Below are 19165 nucleotides of genomic sequence, written 5' to 3'. Positions count from 1 at the left end.
CCACGGTGGGGGCGGGATTTACGCCGGCCCTGGGCGATTCCCCGACCCTGCGGGGGTCGGAGAATTCGGCCATATGGCTACTAGGTGAATTCAGTGATTTCTCCTGGAGCTACTCTAAGTGCGACTATCATCTTGTACGGCTCATTACCAATTGGAAGGTGTCTCCCATCACGTGATGGATGCCAGAAGCCTTGGCAGTCGGTGGGGGTTATGGGTGGTTGGTGGGGCAGATGGGCAAGGACCAGGGTTTCCCCAGAATGGTTGCCTCTCAGTTGCCCTCCCAGCATTTTCGGCCTGTCCCACTATTCACCAGACTCATTTCGCTCGAGCAAGACCACAACTAGGCCGGAGACTCACGCCCAATGGGTGGAATTCAATGCCCTTCTCTAAGGTATGTTTGGAAGGGTGGGAGCATATAATCGAGCTACAGGGTGTGGGGTGGGGGCACCGCTGCCTCCACCTCTGCTCTGTTAAGTCTGGGATGGGAAGGCTCATGGACGATTTACCCCTCCAAAGACAAATGAGGCCTTTAAGTGGCCTGTAATACCCACATACCACCACTGGTATTCAACCAGCAACAGGTAAAGCAATCTCCACTTAGGGAGTCCTAATAGCAAACCCTGTTGTGTTTGCTTGTGGACTCTCAGGCAAGTCCCTCATTCAAAAGCGCTCAATGTCAGATTGAGAGACCTAGAATTAGGAAAGAGGATCCCGCAGAGAGCCATCCCACTGTCCTTTGTTCTGGTCCCCTGCTCCTACTATCCCAGCAACTCCCTGTGTGATCCCTGTCCTGTCCTCAATGATCTGTGGCCTGCTCTCTTGCTGATCCTGGGTCATTGCGGCGAGCACTGATGGCAGTTACCACTGGTTCTCGCCTGCTCTCCTGCGTTGGACACAACTCCCATCAACTGGATTAAATGTGACCAATTCTATGGAAGTTGTAAGCCCTCCGAGTGGGGCATGCAGTGCCCCCAGTGACTTCCAGTATGGTCTGCATGTCATCCAATGCTGGGAAGGAGGCCACATGTGCAGGCATGCTATGGATATTTCAGAAGTCTCATGACTGCCAGATTGTGGTTTCAACACTGCTGGATGATTTGATGCACATTTTCCAAACCTGGGCCATGAAGAACCACCCATTGTAATCACTTGTCACACATCAAAGAGCAGTCCTAAAGCTGCAATAGGAAACAACTACTAAAGTCAGCCATCCAACTTTCAGGAACACTAACCTCTGCTATTGCATAGTCCACAGATTTATTGTGAAGTGTTCCAGGAGGTATTTTGGTGAGTTCCTGGACTTAGCAAGGAAGGAACGAAGCTACACCTGTACAGGGGGGACAGTGAATTTGGTGACCAAGCACAATAAAGGGTGCAACAGGTTTGGAGGCTGCAGTTGCAGTGCTTCTGCGTCTGCAAAACAACAGGATGATGGGGTAGAGGCAATGGAGAGGGGAGGTTCTGCCCGATGCCCTCTGCCAAATTGGAGCCGAATCCCTCCATGCTCCTTGACAATGACTGGAGGAGGCTGTCTTATCATCCTCCTGATGCATCCTCAGCACCTGGGTTCCCATCAGGGTTCTTAAACCCTTGAAATCCTCATCTGAGTCCCCTGTAGCAGAAACCATTTGTGACCTCATCCTCCAGGGAGTCGGGAAACAAACAATCCTGTCAAACAGGCCTGGCTGCAACACCATTAGTGCCCAGTGACTCATCATGTGCAGATTCCAACTCTGTACTAAGGTACCCATGGTGTAAGTATCAAACTTGGTGGTTCTGAGAGTCAGATCAAGTGACAGGACCTCTTCATCAAGGCCTCTCTCTTTCTCCTGGGTGTGCTGATACTGGGAAGACGGCAGTACTTAGGTGTCTGAAAACAGAAAATCTGCAAGGGAAGGACTGGGGAGGTGGAAGGGGTATTGGGTTGGAGAATAAAGCAAGAGGTATAGTACCACTGTCAGCAGTTTCAACATCATTCCAGGTAGCAGGATGAGGGTGAGAGTTGAGCTGAAGAAAGGGCAGAAGACAGCCATATTCCATTATCCTCAATATTCTCAGTGACGCCAGATGCTATCGGTTCTGTTGAAATGAAAAATGAAATGAAAATTGCTTATTGTCACGAGTAGGCTTCAATGAAGTTACTGTGAAAAGCCCCTAGTCGCCACATTCCGGCGCCTGTCCGGGGAGGCTGGTACGGGAATCGAACTATGCTGCTGGCCTGCTTGGTCTGCTTTAAAAGCCAGCGATTTAGCCAAGTGAGCTAAACCAGCCCCTGTTGCAGCCGGTGGCACAACGCAGACAACTATCTCCTTCAAAGGGCTCAGGAGAAGCGGGTATCCTTGTCCGCTGCTGGTTCTGCTCTTCTCCATGCAGTTATGGGTGACTTTGTCCTTCGAGAGAGGAGGAATGTCATTGATTGTGTTGCACTGTGTTTGTGTGATGTGTCTGCCACAGCTGACTAGCTGGAGGTCTGTGAAAGCAGCGCAAGCTGGGTGTGACGTTGGCAGCATTTGTGTGAGGGTGAGATGGAGTATGAGTGTTAGACCTAAATCCTGATTGATGTTGGGGTGAGTGAAGGGGATGTGGTGCATTAAAGCATCACGAGATGTTGTCGGGGTGGTGGGCAGGAGATGTCATGTGAAGATACATTCACTGACTTTGACCGCTCATGTGTGAGGTCATTAAACTCCTTGGGGCACTGCTGCCAGGTTATTGGGGCCAAATTGTCCGCTCTGGGAACCTGCTCACAGTCTCTTCAGAGGATGGTCTACTGGTCCCCCTTAACAATAATGGTCTCTCTTCTCCTGTCCATCTCTACCACGAAAGTCTCCAGCAGTACATGTGTGAACCTACCTCTTTCCATCGAATCCATGGAATCTCTACAATACAGAAGGAGGCCATTTGGCCCATCAAGTCTGCACTGACCCTCTGAAAGAGCACTCTACAGAGGCCCACTCCTCTGCCCTATCCCTGTAACCCTGTAACCCCACCTAACCCTCACATCTTTGGACACTAAGGGGCAAATTTAGCATGGCCAATCCACCTAACCTGCACTACTTTGGACTGTGGGAGGAAACCAGGGCACCCAGAAGAAACCCGTGCCGACCTGGGGAGAATGTACAAATTCCACACAGTCACCCAAGGCCAAAACCAAACTCGGGTCCTTGGCGCTGTGAGGCAGCAGTGCCACCCACCGTGCCACCATAAAGCCCAATGCCCTTGAAATTCTACTTTCCTCCTTCAAAATTGAAACAATGGGAGTGTCTCTCCGGCCAACTTGTGCCCGGCGTAAATTTCATTATTTCAAGAGAATAGCAGGAGAGTCTCTAAACGAGGATCAAGCTGGGCGCTGAACAGAACGTGCTGCTCCTAGCCCACTGCTACTGACGTAATCTGGTTCACATCCAGTTAGAGCGTTAAATATTTCGGGACAGTTCTCCTCAAAATAGTGTGAAGCCGGTGTGAATCACGACCGGTCTCCTCCAGGAGACCAGGAGCTGGATTCTCCATCAGCGGGATCCTCCATTTCGCCGGCAGCGGCGTGGGGGTGCCCACAATGGGAAACCCCGTTGTCCGGCTGCCGGAACGGGAATCCCAATGTAAGCAGGGGCGTGCAGCACCAGAAAACGGGTGCGAAGGGACAGAGAAGCCCACCCCTGATGTGATGATCACATTGAGGGGCCCTGAGGACATGGGAGTCCCCAGGTGGTTAGGGACATGCCAGGGCAGTATGTCAGAGGGCACTGCCAGCCTGGCACAGCCATTGGGTGGGGTTGAAACTCTGTGGAGTTTGCACGTTCTCCCCGTGTCTGCGTGGGTTTCCTCTGGGTGCTCCGGTTTCCTCCCACAGTCCAAAGACGTGCAGGTTAGGTGGATTGGCCATGCTAAATTGCCAATCGTGTCCAAAAAGTTTAGGAGGGGTTATTGGTTTACGGGGATAGGGTGAAAGTGAGGGCTTAAGTGGGTCGGTGCAGACTCGATGGGCCGAATGGCCTCCTTCTGCACTGTATATTAATTGTCTATGGTCTACGGAAAGGAGGGATCTGAAAGGAGGGCATGAAGGTGGGGTATGGGGGGAGCATTGTGAAGCCAGGTTAGCCAGTGTGTTTAGGCCACGCCCCTCTCAGTGTCAGTGCCAAACCCACACCCCTCCAAAATAATTTCTAAGCATGGGTGGATTGTAACCTGGATCGTGTCCAATCTGCCCGGTGGGAATTGCACCTCGTATCCCACCGGAGTCTGCATCTAGACATTCTTTTGTGGGAGTTCTGCCCACTAGCTTTCAGTAACATAACAGCAAAATATTGCGAATGTTGGAAATCTGAAATAAAAGTAGAAAATGCTGGCTTTCAGTGACAGCCTTGTACGATTCATTTCTGCTTCCCTTAGGGGAGCAGATTGCCTTTAAGAGCAGGAGGCTGATGGTTCAAGTGCTGTCAGCATGTGCTGCTTTGACCCCCTGCTGTGAACTCAGGCAGCCTGACGTGCAGTCCCACTTGGGCTATTTCTACAATCAGGTAAAGTTTACTGGCTGCTCGCAACGGGTGAGAGCCAGCAACAAATTGTGACCCTTGTGCCCAAAAATGGGTGTACACAAAATTCCATCCCTTCTAAATTCTAGCCCTTAATCTTCCAGTTTAATGAGAAAAACATTTTAAATAAATATTCAGTGTATTAATTTATTGATGGACTTTAACGCTGGTGCTGGATATTAAATTGGTCAATAATGTTTGAGCTTCCAACCATTAGAATTGAAGAGTCAAATAGAATTTTAAGAAGGCAAAAGAATGAAATAATTGGCATACCTTTTATGAATGTGATGGGTTGTCAGTTGATGCAAATTAGCGAAGCAATTTTTTTTTTTAAAGATCAAAGAACAATACAGTACAGGAACAGGCCCTACGGCCCTCCAAGCCTGTACCTCAAGCCTGTACCTGTCATGATACCACCCTTGGCATAACTCTTAACACTTCCTAAAAGAACAAAACTCACATGATTTCTGGATAGAGTGATATAAGAACATAAGAACTAGGAGCAGGAGTAGGCCATCTAGCCCCTCGAGCCTGCTCCGCCATTCAATTAGATCATGGCTGATCTTTTGTGGACTCAGCTCCACTTTCCGGCCCGAACACCATAACCCTTAATCCCTTTATTCTTCAAAAAACTATCTATCTTTACCTTAAAAACATGTAATGAAGGAGCCTCAACTGCTTCACTGGGCAAGGAATTCCATAGATTCACAACCCTTTGGGTGAAGAAGTTCCTCCTAAACTCAGTCCTAAATCTACTTCCCCTTATTTTGAGGCTATGTCCCCTAGTTCTGCTGTCACCCGCCAGTGGAAACAACCTGCCCGCATCTATCCTATCTATTCCCTTCATAATTTTAAATGTTTCTATAAGATACCCCCTCATCCTTCTAAATTCCAACGAGTACAGTCCCAGTCTACTCAACTTCTCCTCAGAATCCAACCCCTTCAGCTCTGGGATTAACCTAGTGAATCTCCTCTGCACACCCTCCAGCGCCAGTACGTCCTTTCTCAAGTAAGGAGACCAAAACTGAACACAATACTCCAGGTGTGGCCGCACTAACACTTTATACAATTGCAACATAACCTCCCTAGTCTTAAACTCCATCCCTCTAGCAACGAAGGACAAAATTCCATTTGCCTTCTTAATCACCTGTTGCACTTGTAAACCAACCTTCTGTGACTCATGCACTAGCACACCCAAGTCTCTCTGAACAGCGGCATGCTTTAATATTTTATCGTTTAAATAATAATCCCGTTTGCTGTTATTCCTACCAAAATGGATAACCTCACATTTGTCAACATTGTATTCCATCTGCCAGACCCGAGCCCATTCACTTAACCTATCCAAATCCCTCTGCAGACTTCCAGTATCCTCTGCACTTTTCGCTTTACCACTCATCTTAGTGTCATCTGCAAACTTGGACACATTGCCCTTGGTCCCCAACTCCAAATCATCTATGAAAATTGTGAACAATTGTGGGCCCAACACGGATCCCTGAGGGACACCACTAGCTACTGATTGCCAACCAGAGAAACACCCATTTATCCCAACTCTTTGCTTTCTATTAATTAACCAATCCTCTATCCATGCTACTACTTTACCCTTAATGCCATGCATCTTTATCTTATGCAGCAACCTTTTGTGTGGCACCTTGTCAAAGGCTTTCTGGAAATCCAGATATACCACATCCATCGGCTCCCCGTTATCTACTGCACTGGTAATGTTCTCAAAAAATTCCACTAAATTAGTTAGGCATGACCTGCCCTTTACGAACCCATGCTGCGTCTGCCCAATGGGACAATTTCTATCCAGATTCCTCGCAATTTCTTCCTTGATGATAGATTCCAGCATCTGCCCTACTACCGAAGTTAAGCTCACTGGCCTATAATTTCCTACTTTCTGCCTACCTCCTTTTTTAAACAGTGGCGTCACGTTTGCTAATTTCCAATCTACCGGGACCACCCCAGAGTCCAGTGAATTTCGGTAAATTATCACTAGTGCATCTGCAATTTCCCTAGCCATCTCTTTTAGCACTCTGGGATGCATTCCATCAGGGCCAGGAGACTTGTCTACCTTTAGCCCCATTAGCTTGCCCATCACTCCCTCCTTAGTGATAACAATCCTCTCAAGGTCCTCACCTGTCATAGCCTCATTTCTATCAGTCGCTGGCATGTTATTTGTGTCTTCCACTGTGAAGACCGACCCAAAAAACCTGTTCAGTTCCTCAGCCATTTCCTCATTTCCCATTATTAAAACTCCCTTCTCATCCTCTAAAGGACCAATATTTACCTTAGCCACTCTTTTTTGTCTTATATATTTGTAAAAGCTTTTACTGTCTGTTTTTATATTCTGAGCAAGTTTACTCTCATACTCTATCTTACTCTTCTTTATAGCTTTTTTAGTAGCTTTCTGTTGCCCCCTAAAGATTTCCCAGTCCTCTAATCTCCCAGCAATCTTTGCCACTTTATATGCTTTTTCCTTCAATTTGATACTCTCCCTTATTTCCTTAGATATCCACGGTCGATTTTCCCTCTTTCTACCGTCCTTCCTTTTTGTTGGTATAAACCTTTGCTGAGCACTGTGAAAAATCGCTTGGAAGGTTCGCCACTGTTCCTCAACTGCTAAATAAATGAATCTCTAATATTCTGATACTGAAGACTGATTTATTTTTGCATTTCCCGACAGATGAGAATTCTAATCTAATGTTCCATAGAAAACACTCTCTCTACTCGGCTGTCAATCACCCAGCAGAAAAACATTGCTGCCAAGAGTTAGATGTTGCATGCTGTATATTTTTTCTTTCTGTCTGTGTATCTTTGCCATTCTGTTTATCCTTGCATCATGTATTGCCTTGTATATTATTAAAGTATATATGGTCTCATTAAAATCTTTTTGTAGCCACATTGTCACATTGTTTAGTTCAAGAATCCATATTTTTCTTTCTTCTATGTAATAAATACTTCTGTGCTTGAAATCCTCAGGCTTCGCTGCCAATGAATCTGATGGCTGTGTTTATCTTTCATCTTATGCTGATTATATTAATATTTGAGTCAGTCAATTTATGAATGTTACAGTAGATAATTAAATTAAGTTCAAAGGACCAGAATTACCAAAAACGTTGGTTTATTAGCCCTCAGACTAACGCTCAGTACTTTGAGAATATTGAAGTAATGTAAGCTTCTAACATCAGTGTCCCAAAACTTAGAGGCTAGGGACTGGACTTTTAGGTTCTGTTGGGGGTGGGGACAGAGGCAGGCAGGGGGTGGGAATAAAGGCAGGCCGAGCCCCAGCCGTGTGTCTGATTCCCATTGTCATTCTCAGTGTTTGCAATTTACATCAGTGCAGGGAAAGGCGGCCCTGAGAACTACCCTATCCACTGAAAACACGAGGAAAAAGTGCAGAATCAAACCCGGGTCCCTGATGCTGTGAAGCAACAGTGCTAACCACTGTCCTACTGTGCCACCCAAAAAGTGAAAGAATTTTTTTTTTCAACTTTAGTTTGTCATGAGGATGTTATTCCATTAAAGGAGCTATAATGAATAGAATGTGGTGATCACTCGCTGACGAGGATGTTTGTCCACCTAAGATACTCCGTACTACTGGTCACGGGTTCTGTGGGTCCTTGCGTATGAGCCCGATCCTCGAGCCGGGTCTTCAATCACTCACTTGGCAGAAGTTTCCAAAAGATGGGATCAGTCCTTAGATGCCAGGTCACGGATATTCCTTTCTCAGGCTCCTTTTCTGGGCCTCCTTTGCTGCAGGTTTTCATGAAGAATTGGGTCTCCTCTGAGCAACGGTCTCCTAGGCATTGACAAAAATGTTCCATTTCTTGAGGTAAGCCTATAAGGGGTCTTTGAAGAGCTTCATTCACCCTCCTATTGTTCGGGATCCTTCCTTCAGCTGGCTGAAGAAGATTTGCTTTGGCAGTGGGGATTCTGACATCTTAAACATATGGGCGGCCCAACGGAGTTGGTTGTGGATGATCACAACCTCAATAATGGTGCTATTAACTCCTTCAAGGATACTAATGTTAGCATGCCTTTCCTCCTAGCTGACTCAGAGCTAAAGTACATTTGGATTTTGAAATATATTTTAAGCTGTGTTGTTTGAGAGCCTCCTTGATGTAATGTTCATCCGAACAAGCCTCAGTGATTACTTTAAATTTTTAAACAAAGTTTAATGCCTTAATTGATGTATGTAAGCCTCCTGTAAGCTAATGTGAACTATCTCTCTGACAGGTATTGCAGAATCCAGTGCAGATTCAAAATCTCTAGTCAGGCTACACCTTCGCCTGGTGAATAAGAACATCAATTACCCATCCCTAAGAGTGTACAAATAAGGGTCATCCCAAAATGATGTCAGAGGAGATGTGTGCCAGGACACTGTGCTTTAACAGGTGCTGCTTTCGGACTTTGAGCTTGTAATATTAACAAATGATATGTCTAAACCCTCCCCTTCCTCTGTCCCCATCCCCCCTTTCTTTTCCTCCCTCCCTCTCCCTCTCCTCTTCCCTCTTCCTTCACTCCCCTCTTCCCTCTCTCCTCTTCCCTCCTTATATAGACAGAACCATTGTACTTCAATGAGAAAATATATTTTCCTGCAAGAAATTTGTAAAAATTGAGGTTTTATGTCATTGTGCAGCTGATAAAATTAAATGTTAACTGGTTTCAAAGTTTTGTATTTGTAAAATTACCTTTGTTAATAAATGTTTTACATTAAACTTTACAAGCTTCCACAAATGTCTTACTGAAATATCAAAACACAGCATATAAATGAATAAGATAATTGAAGTAAACAAGGCAGAAACATAACATGATTGACATGGTGGCACACTGGTTAGCACTGCTACCTCACAACACCAGGGACCCATATTAAATTCAGACCTTGGGTGACTTTATGGTGTTTGCACATTCTCCTTGTGTCTGCATGGGTTTCCTAGAACCATGGAATAGTACCATAGAAATCCTACAGTGCAGAAGGAGGCCATTTGGCCTATCGAGTCTGCACTGACCCTCTGAAAGAGTACTCTACCTAGGTTCACTCCACTGCCCAATACCCGGAACCTAACCTGTACATCCCTGGACACTAAGGGGAACTTAGCAAGGCCAATACACCTAACCTGCACACGTTTGGGCTGTGGGAGGAAACCAGAGCACCTGGAGGAAACCCACGCAGACATGGGGAGAAAGTGCAAACTCCACACAGATAGTCACCCAAGGCCGAATTGAACCCGGGCTATGAGGCAACAGTGCTAACCACTGTACCACACAGTTGGGATGCTTGCAGAAGTAGAGTTTAGCAAGGGGAAATGTTTAGATTCTCTCTTGTTAGAAATAGCTATAGATGATACAGGTAAAAGGTTTAATTGAGAACTCATTAAGAGTAATTAACTAAATCATATTACTATGAGAGTGAGGAAAGCCGAATAGCTGGGAACATTTTACAAGTTGCTTGAGACTTGCTTAAGATTGTAAGAATAATGACGTCAAATAGCTAATAGGCCCCATTGTGTGAAAGAACGGGCAGTTCCGTTTCTATGGTAACAACCAGTCTAGGGTGTTAAGTCCCAGTGAAGAATGTGTTTTTCTCAAGAGATGGAATGGGAAATTCACACCAATATAATTAAATACATATCTCTCTAAAATTGACGGACAGACAGTTTGGCCGAATTGAGTGAATTATAAATGAGTTAAAGCCAATCACAGCTGTAAAGAAAGCGAGACCTTAAGAGAATAATCTCCTTATGAATCACTTGTTGGGATGGAAATATCCATTCCGGAATCAATCAATCTCTTTCTGAAACCTATTTTCTTTGCTTGCTTTTGCTAAATCACCATCTTTCTTCTGTTTAAATCACTAAGTCATTTTATACTGTGTATTATAATTTGAAGAATTACCACAATTTGTAATTGAATGAAAACTCAACTACTGTATTCACTAAAGACAATCAATCTGACCTAATTTTGTATTGACAAATAAAGTTCACCAGTGGCACAAGATGACAAATAACGTTCAACTGAACTTTGCCAAAAAAGCACAGACTGTTATTTGGGAACTAAGAAGGGATAACGGATATGCAGGGTTCTGAATAGACATAGAGGTCCATCACTTCCTCTTTATATACTTATAGAAGCTCTTGGTATCAGTGTTTCTATTTTTTGCTAGTTTCAGTTCATAGTTAATCTCATCTTTTTTGCTTCTATTTTTAGCAGCTTTTTGCTGACCCCTAAAGTCTCCCAATGCTCAAATTTACCACTAGCTTTTGCAGTATGGTATGCCCTAATTTTTGCCTTTATGTCTTCTTTGACTTCCTTGTTTAGACAATGTTTTTCTCCCTTTTACAATTCCTCTTCTTCTCAGGAATACACTTTAATTGAGAGGTATTTAATATCTCCCTGAAAATCCACCTTTGTTCCTCAACTGTCCTACCCTCAATTATTTATGCCCAGTATACTTGGGCCAATGCATTCATCAGGCCGATATAATTACCTCTGCCTAATGCTAAAACTCTAATATGGCACCCTGTCCTCTCTCGCTCAATATGAATTTGAAATTCTAGCATGCTGTGATCACTCCTTTCAAGAAGATCCTAGTGACAAGACTATCTAAGGCCATCTAATCTCTGTGCCATGTAAGAATTCAGCCACGAGAGAGTTTTCCCCAATTCCCATTGACCTCAGTTTTACTAGTGCTACGACCACGGCAGATGTTATTTGCCGAGCAAGACTGGTTCCAGAGGAGAATCTGCCTTACTGATCTTAACCCGTTTTTCTTGAAGGAGGAAAAGCATTGAAGTCCAGCAACAAATTTAGCACATTAGATCAAAGTTATGGAGTTAAAACAGCCTTACAGATCAACCTGGCAAAATCCCACTTGGTCAGAACACACAAGTAAACTGCTTTCTTGGTAACAGCTCACCATACAGATTTTTAACTGTAAAAATTCAGTAATATGACCCAAGGCAAAGCCTACTGTCACTTTAATAAAGGTATGCCACATGACTCCTCAAGCACTTCTACTCTGATGTGGAGTTCCAAAACGAAGATTCAGAAACAGCAGGATTCTCTGATCCTGAGGCTGATCCCGGCATCAACTGGGCGCAGCGGGGTCCACGCATGCGCAGTGGCACCTGCGTCAATGTGCGCATGCGCAGTGGCTCCCTTCTCCCTGCCGGCCCACACGCCAAACAGCCCGAGAGGCTGGCCCGATCGGTGGGCCCCAATCACGGGCCAGGCCACAACAGATGTCCCCTGGGTCGGACCCCCCTCCACCCCACAGGCCGCCCCCCGGACCCTTACACACCGAGGTCCCGCCGACTAGGAGCAGGTTAGAATGGCGGCGGCGGGACTCGGACTTTTGTTATGGCCGCTCGGCACATCCTGGGCCGAGAATCGGCGGGGGGAGAGGGGCGGGCGCGTAGAGAAGCCCCCGACCGGCGGCGTGCCGACCACACCGGCGCCAATGGTGCCGATTCTCTGCTCTGCGGGGAATCTCGTCCCGGTGTCAGGCGGCATGGCGCGACCAGCCCAGGGCTGAGAGAATCCCGAACAAATTGCTTTCTGAAAATAAATACTTTTTTGGCTTGACTGGATGGCTGTTCCAAATTCACACATTTTACACCTTCTCCCAGCACAGATCTGGGGCGGGATTTTCCATCCTGCCAGACCCGTTTTCTGGCATGGCGTGCCCCCACCGGCAGTGGGATACTCCGTTCAGGCAGCCGGCGAAGTGGAGGATTCCACCGACAGAGAATCCAACCTGGTCTCAAAACATCTTCCCCACACAGCCACACCACTCAGCTAAACCCTTTAATATCTTTTTTTTCCCTTTCATCTCAGATTCTCACCTCAAAACCTTTTCGAACTCAACATTGTCCAAACATAACAATTAAACACCAGCCAGCTTTGCATTGGCCAAGAATCGAACCTGGGCCTCCCGCGTGGCAGGCGAGAATTCTACCACTGAACCACCAATGCTACTCCAACTTTTCTAAACATAAGAATCTTTCATCTTTTCCTATTTTGCTTCCACTTTTGAGTCAATAAAATTCAGTATTCCTTTGTAATCTGCAAGAGTTCCTTGTCACTTTGAAACTTCCACGTTGAAAGTCAACAGTCCCTATTTATCTTATAATGCAAATGTTAAACCCACAGTGGCATTGTGGGTAGCACAATTGCTTCACAGCTCCAGGGTCCCAGGTTCAATTCCTGGCTCGGGTCACTGTCTGTGCGGAGTCTGCACGTCCTCCCCGTGTGTCTGTGGGTTGCCTCCGGGTGCTCCGGTTTCCTCCCACAGTCCAAAGATGTGCAGGTTAGTTGGATTGGCCATGCTAAATTGCCCTTAGTGTCCAAATTTTCCCTTAGTTTTGGGTGGGGTTACTGGGTTATGGGGCTAGGGTGGAGGTGTGGACCTTGGGTAGGGTGCTCTTTCCAAGAGCCGGTGCAGACTCGATGAGCCGAATGGCCTCCTTCTGCACTGTAAATTCTATGATTTACTTGTAAATCCAACATCACCATGACCTTTTATTACAAATGCATGAACATTGCGGGTGGGCTTCCGCCGTCCGTGATGTGATTTGTGGTGGCAGAGGTGGCCTGCCATTGGTTGGCAGTGGGACCTTCTCGGACTGCTTTTGTCATAGAGGTCATAGAATCTACAGTGCAGAAGAAGGCCATTAGGCTCATTGAGTCTGCACCAGCCCTTGGAAAGAGCTCCCTACTTAAGCGCACACCTCCGCCCCATCCCTGTAACGCAGTAACCTCACCTAACGTTTTTGGACACTAAGGGCAATTTAGCATGGCCAATCCACCTGAGCGGCACATCTTTGGACTGTGGGAGGAAACCAGAGCACCCGGAGGAAACTCAAGCAGACATGAGGAGAACGTACAGACTTCACCTGAAATGAAAAAATGAAATGAAAATCGCTTATTCTCGCAAGTAGGCTTCAAATGAAGTTACTGTGAAAAGCCCCTAGTCGCCACATTCCGGTGCCTGTTTGGGGAGACTGGTACGAGAATTGAACCGTGCTGCTGGCCTGCCTTGGTCTGCTTTAAAAGCCAGCAATTTAGCCCTGTGCTAAACCAGGCCCTCATAACCACATAAACCAATGTAACCACATAAACAGTGGCCCGAGACGGGAATTGAACCTGGGACCCTGGAGCTGTGAAGCAACAGTGCTAATCATGGTGCTACCATTTCCCATTGTTTGCATGCTCAGTCGCAGATGGGCACTGTTGGCAGGACTGGAAGATCTCCATGGCGGGAATGACTGGAAAAACTCACCCTACAACTTTACCATTTGGTCTCTTAGCTCTCACAGACAAGTTGTTTCTATTAACCTCCCCCCTTGTTTAATTAATCACAGTCTTCTTTACAGAACAGCACAATATCCCCAAAAATATGTTTTTTAAATATCCATCATCACACTAGCTCTCCTTGATTCAACATTTAGTCAAATGCTGTTGTAATGTCAAAGGCAGTGACTCACCTCCCAACATCCATAGCCCAAATCGGGAGGATGGTATTTCCTATTTTCCATTTGTCAGTCTTTACATGTTTCTTCTACAGGATCTGCATCCTCAATTTTACGTTCAAAAGAATGCTCCATTCTTTCATAATTATCAAACACTGCACATCACAGTCATGTCAGCTATATAGGGCGTGGGAGTTAGTTGACACCAGGGTGTTCTGAAAACTTCAGTTTAAAATGCCAGGTCTCTACAGATATCAATTCAGTCAAGGATCATCTGGTTTGATAGCAAACTATATTATTGTGAAAAGGTGCTGTTCAGCTTCAGCCTTCTTCCTTGATTTGCACAGCCAGTCAACTAATCAGAAGTCTGAATGAATTAAACTTAAGAAAAGAACTGAGCAAAGTTATGTTTAAATTCCAAGTAAAAATGCAGGGTGGGATTTTACGTCCGCTGACGTCGGAATCGCGAAACGCGATTGGGCGGAGAATCGGTTCCAATGCTGAAATCGTGGATGGCACCGTTTCACGCCAAATCGCAATTTTCCGTCGCCTCAACAGTAGTGCCAATGCAGGTACAGTAAACACCATTTGCATGTCATCAGCAGGTCCGACCCGGTATTCTCCAGGGCCTCCGGGTTTCTCCACCTTTGTTGGGCCGAATTCCCGATGGCAGGTTTCATTTGTGCTTTTAAAAGTCGTGATACTGGCGTTGTGGCTGTTGAGGGAGAGAGAGGGGGTATGGAAAGTGTCCAACATCGCCATAGTTTACTGACAGTTGCGCTGATGGCCGAGGGTGCTTCTGCCAGGGCCGGGAGGGGGGTAGAGGGGGAAGGCGAGGAGATTGGCTGTGGGTCAGAATGGATGGACAAAGTGCTCCACTGCCGTGGCCTGCAGGCAGCCATGCAGCTGCGCATGTGAACTTAGAGCCACATTCCGTATGGGTGTACCCCCAGGGCACCTCCCCTAGGTGCTCTTTAGCCCCAGCCGACCCATTAGCAGGATGGGCGAGCTCCACCCTAACCAGTGCCATCCTGTTGGCAGGAATGAGTGTGTGTGGGGATTGTAATGTGTATATGCAGTTGCGGCTTGTCAGCCTCCCGAGTGTAATTCATGGATCCGGCGAATTCCCGCATCGGTTTCATTGGAATTGGTTGTGTTCCAGGTGGTGCCGGTGCTAGCCTCTCCACAGTCGCTGAATCAGTCCAGGTTCAGCATCAGATTTGCTGTCGTGAAAGTCGGCGAATCCTGCCGAGGCATCAACACTTTGTCTCGCCTTTCAAAAGTCAAGCTCATTTGTATAGGTGGACACCATACTCATCAGCTGCAGCTGGTGCATTGTAACTGATTATTGTGCACCAAAAGAGGGCTTAATTGGCCAAAGTTGCACTTAAAGAAATGAGTAGAAATTCAAATACCCCCAGTATATCACTTTGCAGCTGCAGCTTAAATGATGTCTGGGAACAAACCTTACTCTTCCTTTTCCATCACTGAGAATGGAGTGCACTTTATTAATTGCTCATCTTTCTAAATGCATAGATATGATCATATTCCTCCCTAGGCATTTTAATGTTACCACAGCAACATGTTGACCATTAAAAGTAACAAGTTGAAGGCACAAAACAGACACCTGCACAATGTTCCTTGTTGTGAAATGTAACCTAAGGTGCTTGTGTTTGAAAGCAAACATATTCTTCATTATTCATCATTGTAATATGTGGGGGCCAAGATTCTATATAGATCTCAGCTGATTCTGGGAGCATTGTAATTGCTTTGTACAGATTGGAACATCTGTCCACTCCTCACGAGGCAAAGGAATGGCCACGGAGTGGAACGTGTGGTGGAGATTTATTCAGGCACTTCCTGCTGCTTGGATTTGAAGAGCGGCTGTCAAGTGACTGGTAACTTGGAAGAGAATTTGTGGTCCCACCGATGTAGCCCAGATCAGAAATGCAATTTAAATTTTACTTTAATTTGGAACATCGGTCCCTTTGCTCAGAGGGCCCCATTGATAAATTTGGCCTTGGATCTTGTTCTCATTATGGACGGAAGATAACAGAGCACTCTGCAGGCTTGGGCAGGTGGATGCTAAGGGTATGCATTAAGTAATACTTGTGTGTGTACGATGCAAGTTAATAAGGTGCCATTCTTACATTGATGTTGCATGCTCTGCTGAACTCGGCACTGGAGGACACCATTGGCTGCAATCTTGGCATAACCATTGGGATCTTTACCTGAGGAATTTCAAGGTTTCATGTCTTTTTCATGTAATGTTTGCAGGATAACATTCCGGATGCGTGGTGGCTGTACTCAGTTTGTACTAGAAGAACATTGAAACTACCATGGGCCCACTGACTACATGTATAGTAATTTGTTGATCTGGTTGAAGGACTGCGCCCAATTCTCCTCCAACTTCTACGGGAATTGTTCTTGTATGAAAGGTGACATGAATCTTCTCCAGTGACAAAAAGAGCAAATTATAAACAAGGATAGTAGTTTGGCTGCTTCTTAACCTTCTCCTCTGACTCTCTGTTTGGGAGGTATGTTTTCCCGGAGGAGCTGAACTGCAAACAATTTACAATCCCATGGGAGCGCAAACCAATAAGTAATTCAGTGTTGCATGCCATGCAAATTTATGCATGGCGTGGAAAAAGAGGAATTCCCAGGGCATCCCTCTATCGGGCCACCATCTTAAGCGGGTAGCCCAATAGCAAGGTCCTGCAGGCGGCCACCTCCAACCCCGCACCCCAAATTGGCCCCAAACCCCCCCGTCGCACCGCAAATCAGCATCAATTCTTCTCCCCCGCCGCACCGCACAGCAGCTTCCCACCCGCAGATTGCCTGGGTGTCACCCCAACCCTCAAGTATGGGGATGACCCAACCTGCCCCCTCTCAGACCCCTGTAATAGGGAGGAGTTGCGGGAGAAATATGGGTTCCCTTGGGGGGAGGTTTTTAGGTATATGCAGGTGCGGGATTTCACGAAGAAGGTTTTCCCGACTTTCCCGGTGGTACCACCCTCCTCGCTGTTGGAGGGGTTGTTATCAGTGATGGGGCCGGAGGGGGAGGTCTTCTTGGCGATCTATGGGAGGGTTGTGGAGGAGGATGTGGCATCTCTGGAGAGGTTTACGGCCAAATGGGAGGAGGAGCTGGGGATAACAGAGGGATTGTGGTGCAAGTGGTGTGAAGGTTGAATGCCTCAACCTCGTGTGTGAGGCTGGGGTTGATACAGCTAAAGAATGTCCATAGAGCGCACCTGGCGAAGTCGAGTATGAGCCGGTTGTTTGAGGTGGTGGGGGTGGAGGACATTTGTGAACGGGCGTGGGAGGGGCCCGGCCAGTCACGTACATATGTTCTAGTCTTGCCCAAAGTTGGAGAAATTTTGGAGGTTGTTTTTCAACACCATGCCAGCGATCCTGCATGTGGATTTGGAGCTAAGTCCACTGGGAACCATATTTCGTGTGGTCGGACGTGCCGGAGATGCTTTAGCCTTCGTCTCGCTGATTGCTCGCAGGCAGGTCCTGTTGGTGTGGAGGTCAGCTTCTCCACCCTGTGCCTTGATGTGGCTGGGGGTTCTGTTGGAGTTCCTGTATTCGGAAAAGGTCAAATTTGTCTTGAGAGGGGCAATTGAGGGGTTCCACAAGGATTTGTTTGTATTAAATTTTAAAGAGCTGGTTAATGTCTGCTGTTAAGTGCAACTACGAATCATTTGTGCCTATGTGGTATCATCAGCTACTACCAATTTCTGCTGTATGAAAGAATTATTTTAAAACACCAGCTTGAGAAATTGTTGAGCACTGATCTCCCTTGAAGCACCAATTTGAAATGTTTTTTTAGTCACTCCATGCACATTTCCTGAAATAACAGTTAGGGCCCTAAGGAGCCCAATGCACAATGCACACATAGACCCCAGCACTCAAACTGCTTCCAGATTACCATAATGTATACATTGGTGCAGTGACGGATTCTGGTCTTTGTCCCTGATGAAACAGGCCTTAGGTCAAGCACAGCATATGTTACAGATATAAATGTTTTTATTACTGGTCCCAGTGATTAAGAATACAAGGTGCAGCATAAACATGTCACAACATGTGTTGCTGATATTATACTGTTTCAACTAAATGTTAGACCAACGCACAAGAGCTTCAGAAGTAATAGAGTTGCTCACAGCTAAACTGGACTACTTGGTCTTGCCTAACAAATGGTCGCAAATAAAATATAAATGCCCATAAGAAAGCACTCACTATTGACTCCTATTCCAATTTCCTTAGAAAGAAATCTGATCAACATTTAGACTTGAATTACTGTAAAGTACAATATTAGTATGAATATTGTCTTAAACCTAAACCACCATTAGCAATGAGGCATTTTAATAATACTCAAAGGACATAATTGAATAAAACAGTGAGTTTTAATTTCTTACAAATTTGTTATCAAGCTCTTGGGTGAACTTGCAAAATGAAAGGAAAAAATATTCACAATATGAATTAATAATTGCTGTGATCAAATATTAATCTTGTTGACATTTTCAGGGCTGCACATTTAGGACAAGTAGTTTACTCACAGCTCATTTTACATCCATCAATAGACAAATGCATTTGGACTCCCAGGTGGCCATCCCAGGTGTGGCCGGTGAGTTCTGGGCACCGGGTGAATCCAGCTTCTGGGTATTTAAATGAGCCATTCAGACCTGGATCTTGACCAGAGAGGGCGAGATCCAGACCATGCTGGGTGGAGTGGGCAGGTGACTTGTGATCAGCCTAGCGCAGAGCCAGATTTTGGGCTTGTGCACGATTCACAGCAGTTGCTCTTCAAAAGCGATGCCCAGAAAAAGTGTTTGATCAAGAAACAGGAATCAACCTTTTCTGCTAGGGTAATAACATAATATTGGTCCTTGCTTGTAGGTTATTTTGTTTTGGTAATTCAAGAAAACAACCCAATAATTAATTGTTGAAGCACTAACGATAAAAAAAGATTGTGGACTTAGCTAGTAATGATTGTAAAGCATGGTAACATTGTATGCACACTCCCGAGTCTATGATCTGCTAAATCTCTGATTATTTGTTGCTGTTGTAAATCATTTGTGGGTGTTCCTGACTGTGGGCTGACATGTAAAAACAATCACAAAACCCTTAACGTCAAGATCCCATATTTTCCTTGATGTACAA

General features: G+C 45.8%; 1 protein-coding gene and 1 non-coding gene across 5 annotated transcripts in view; both read right to left on the bottom strand.

Moving 5' to 3' along the window:
- The window catches only part of LOC119961865 (dual 3',5'-cyclic-AMP and -GMP phosphodiesterase 11A-like), a 536876-nt gene that overhangs the window by 186116 nt on the left and 331595 nt on the right, over positions 1 to 19165 (bottom strand). The window lies entirely within an intron of this gene.
- On the bottom strand, positions 12436 to 12506 carry trnag-gcc. Its single transcript has one exon. It is a non-coding gene; the product is annotated as a tRNA-Gly (tRNA).

Source organism: Scyliorhinus canicula, chromosome 2, assembly GCF_902713615.1.
Source record: "Scyliorhinus canicula chromosome 2, sScyCan1.1, whole genome shotgun sequence".
Classification (NCBI taxonomy): domain Eukaryota; kingdom Metazoa; phylum Chordata; class Chondrichthyes; order Carcharhiniformes; family Scyliorhinidae; genus Scyliorhinus; species Scyliorhinus canicula.
The sequence above is the reverse complement of the archived record's forward strand: the minus strand, read 5'-3'. Positions and strand labels throughout refer to the sequence as shown.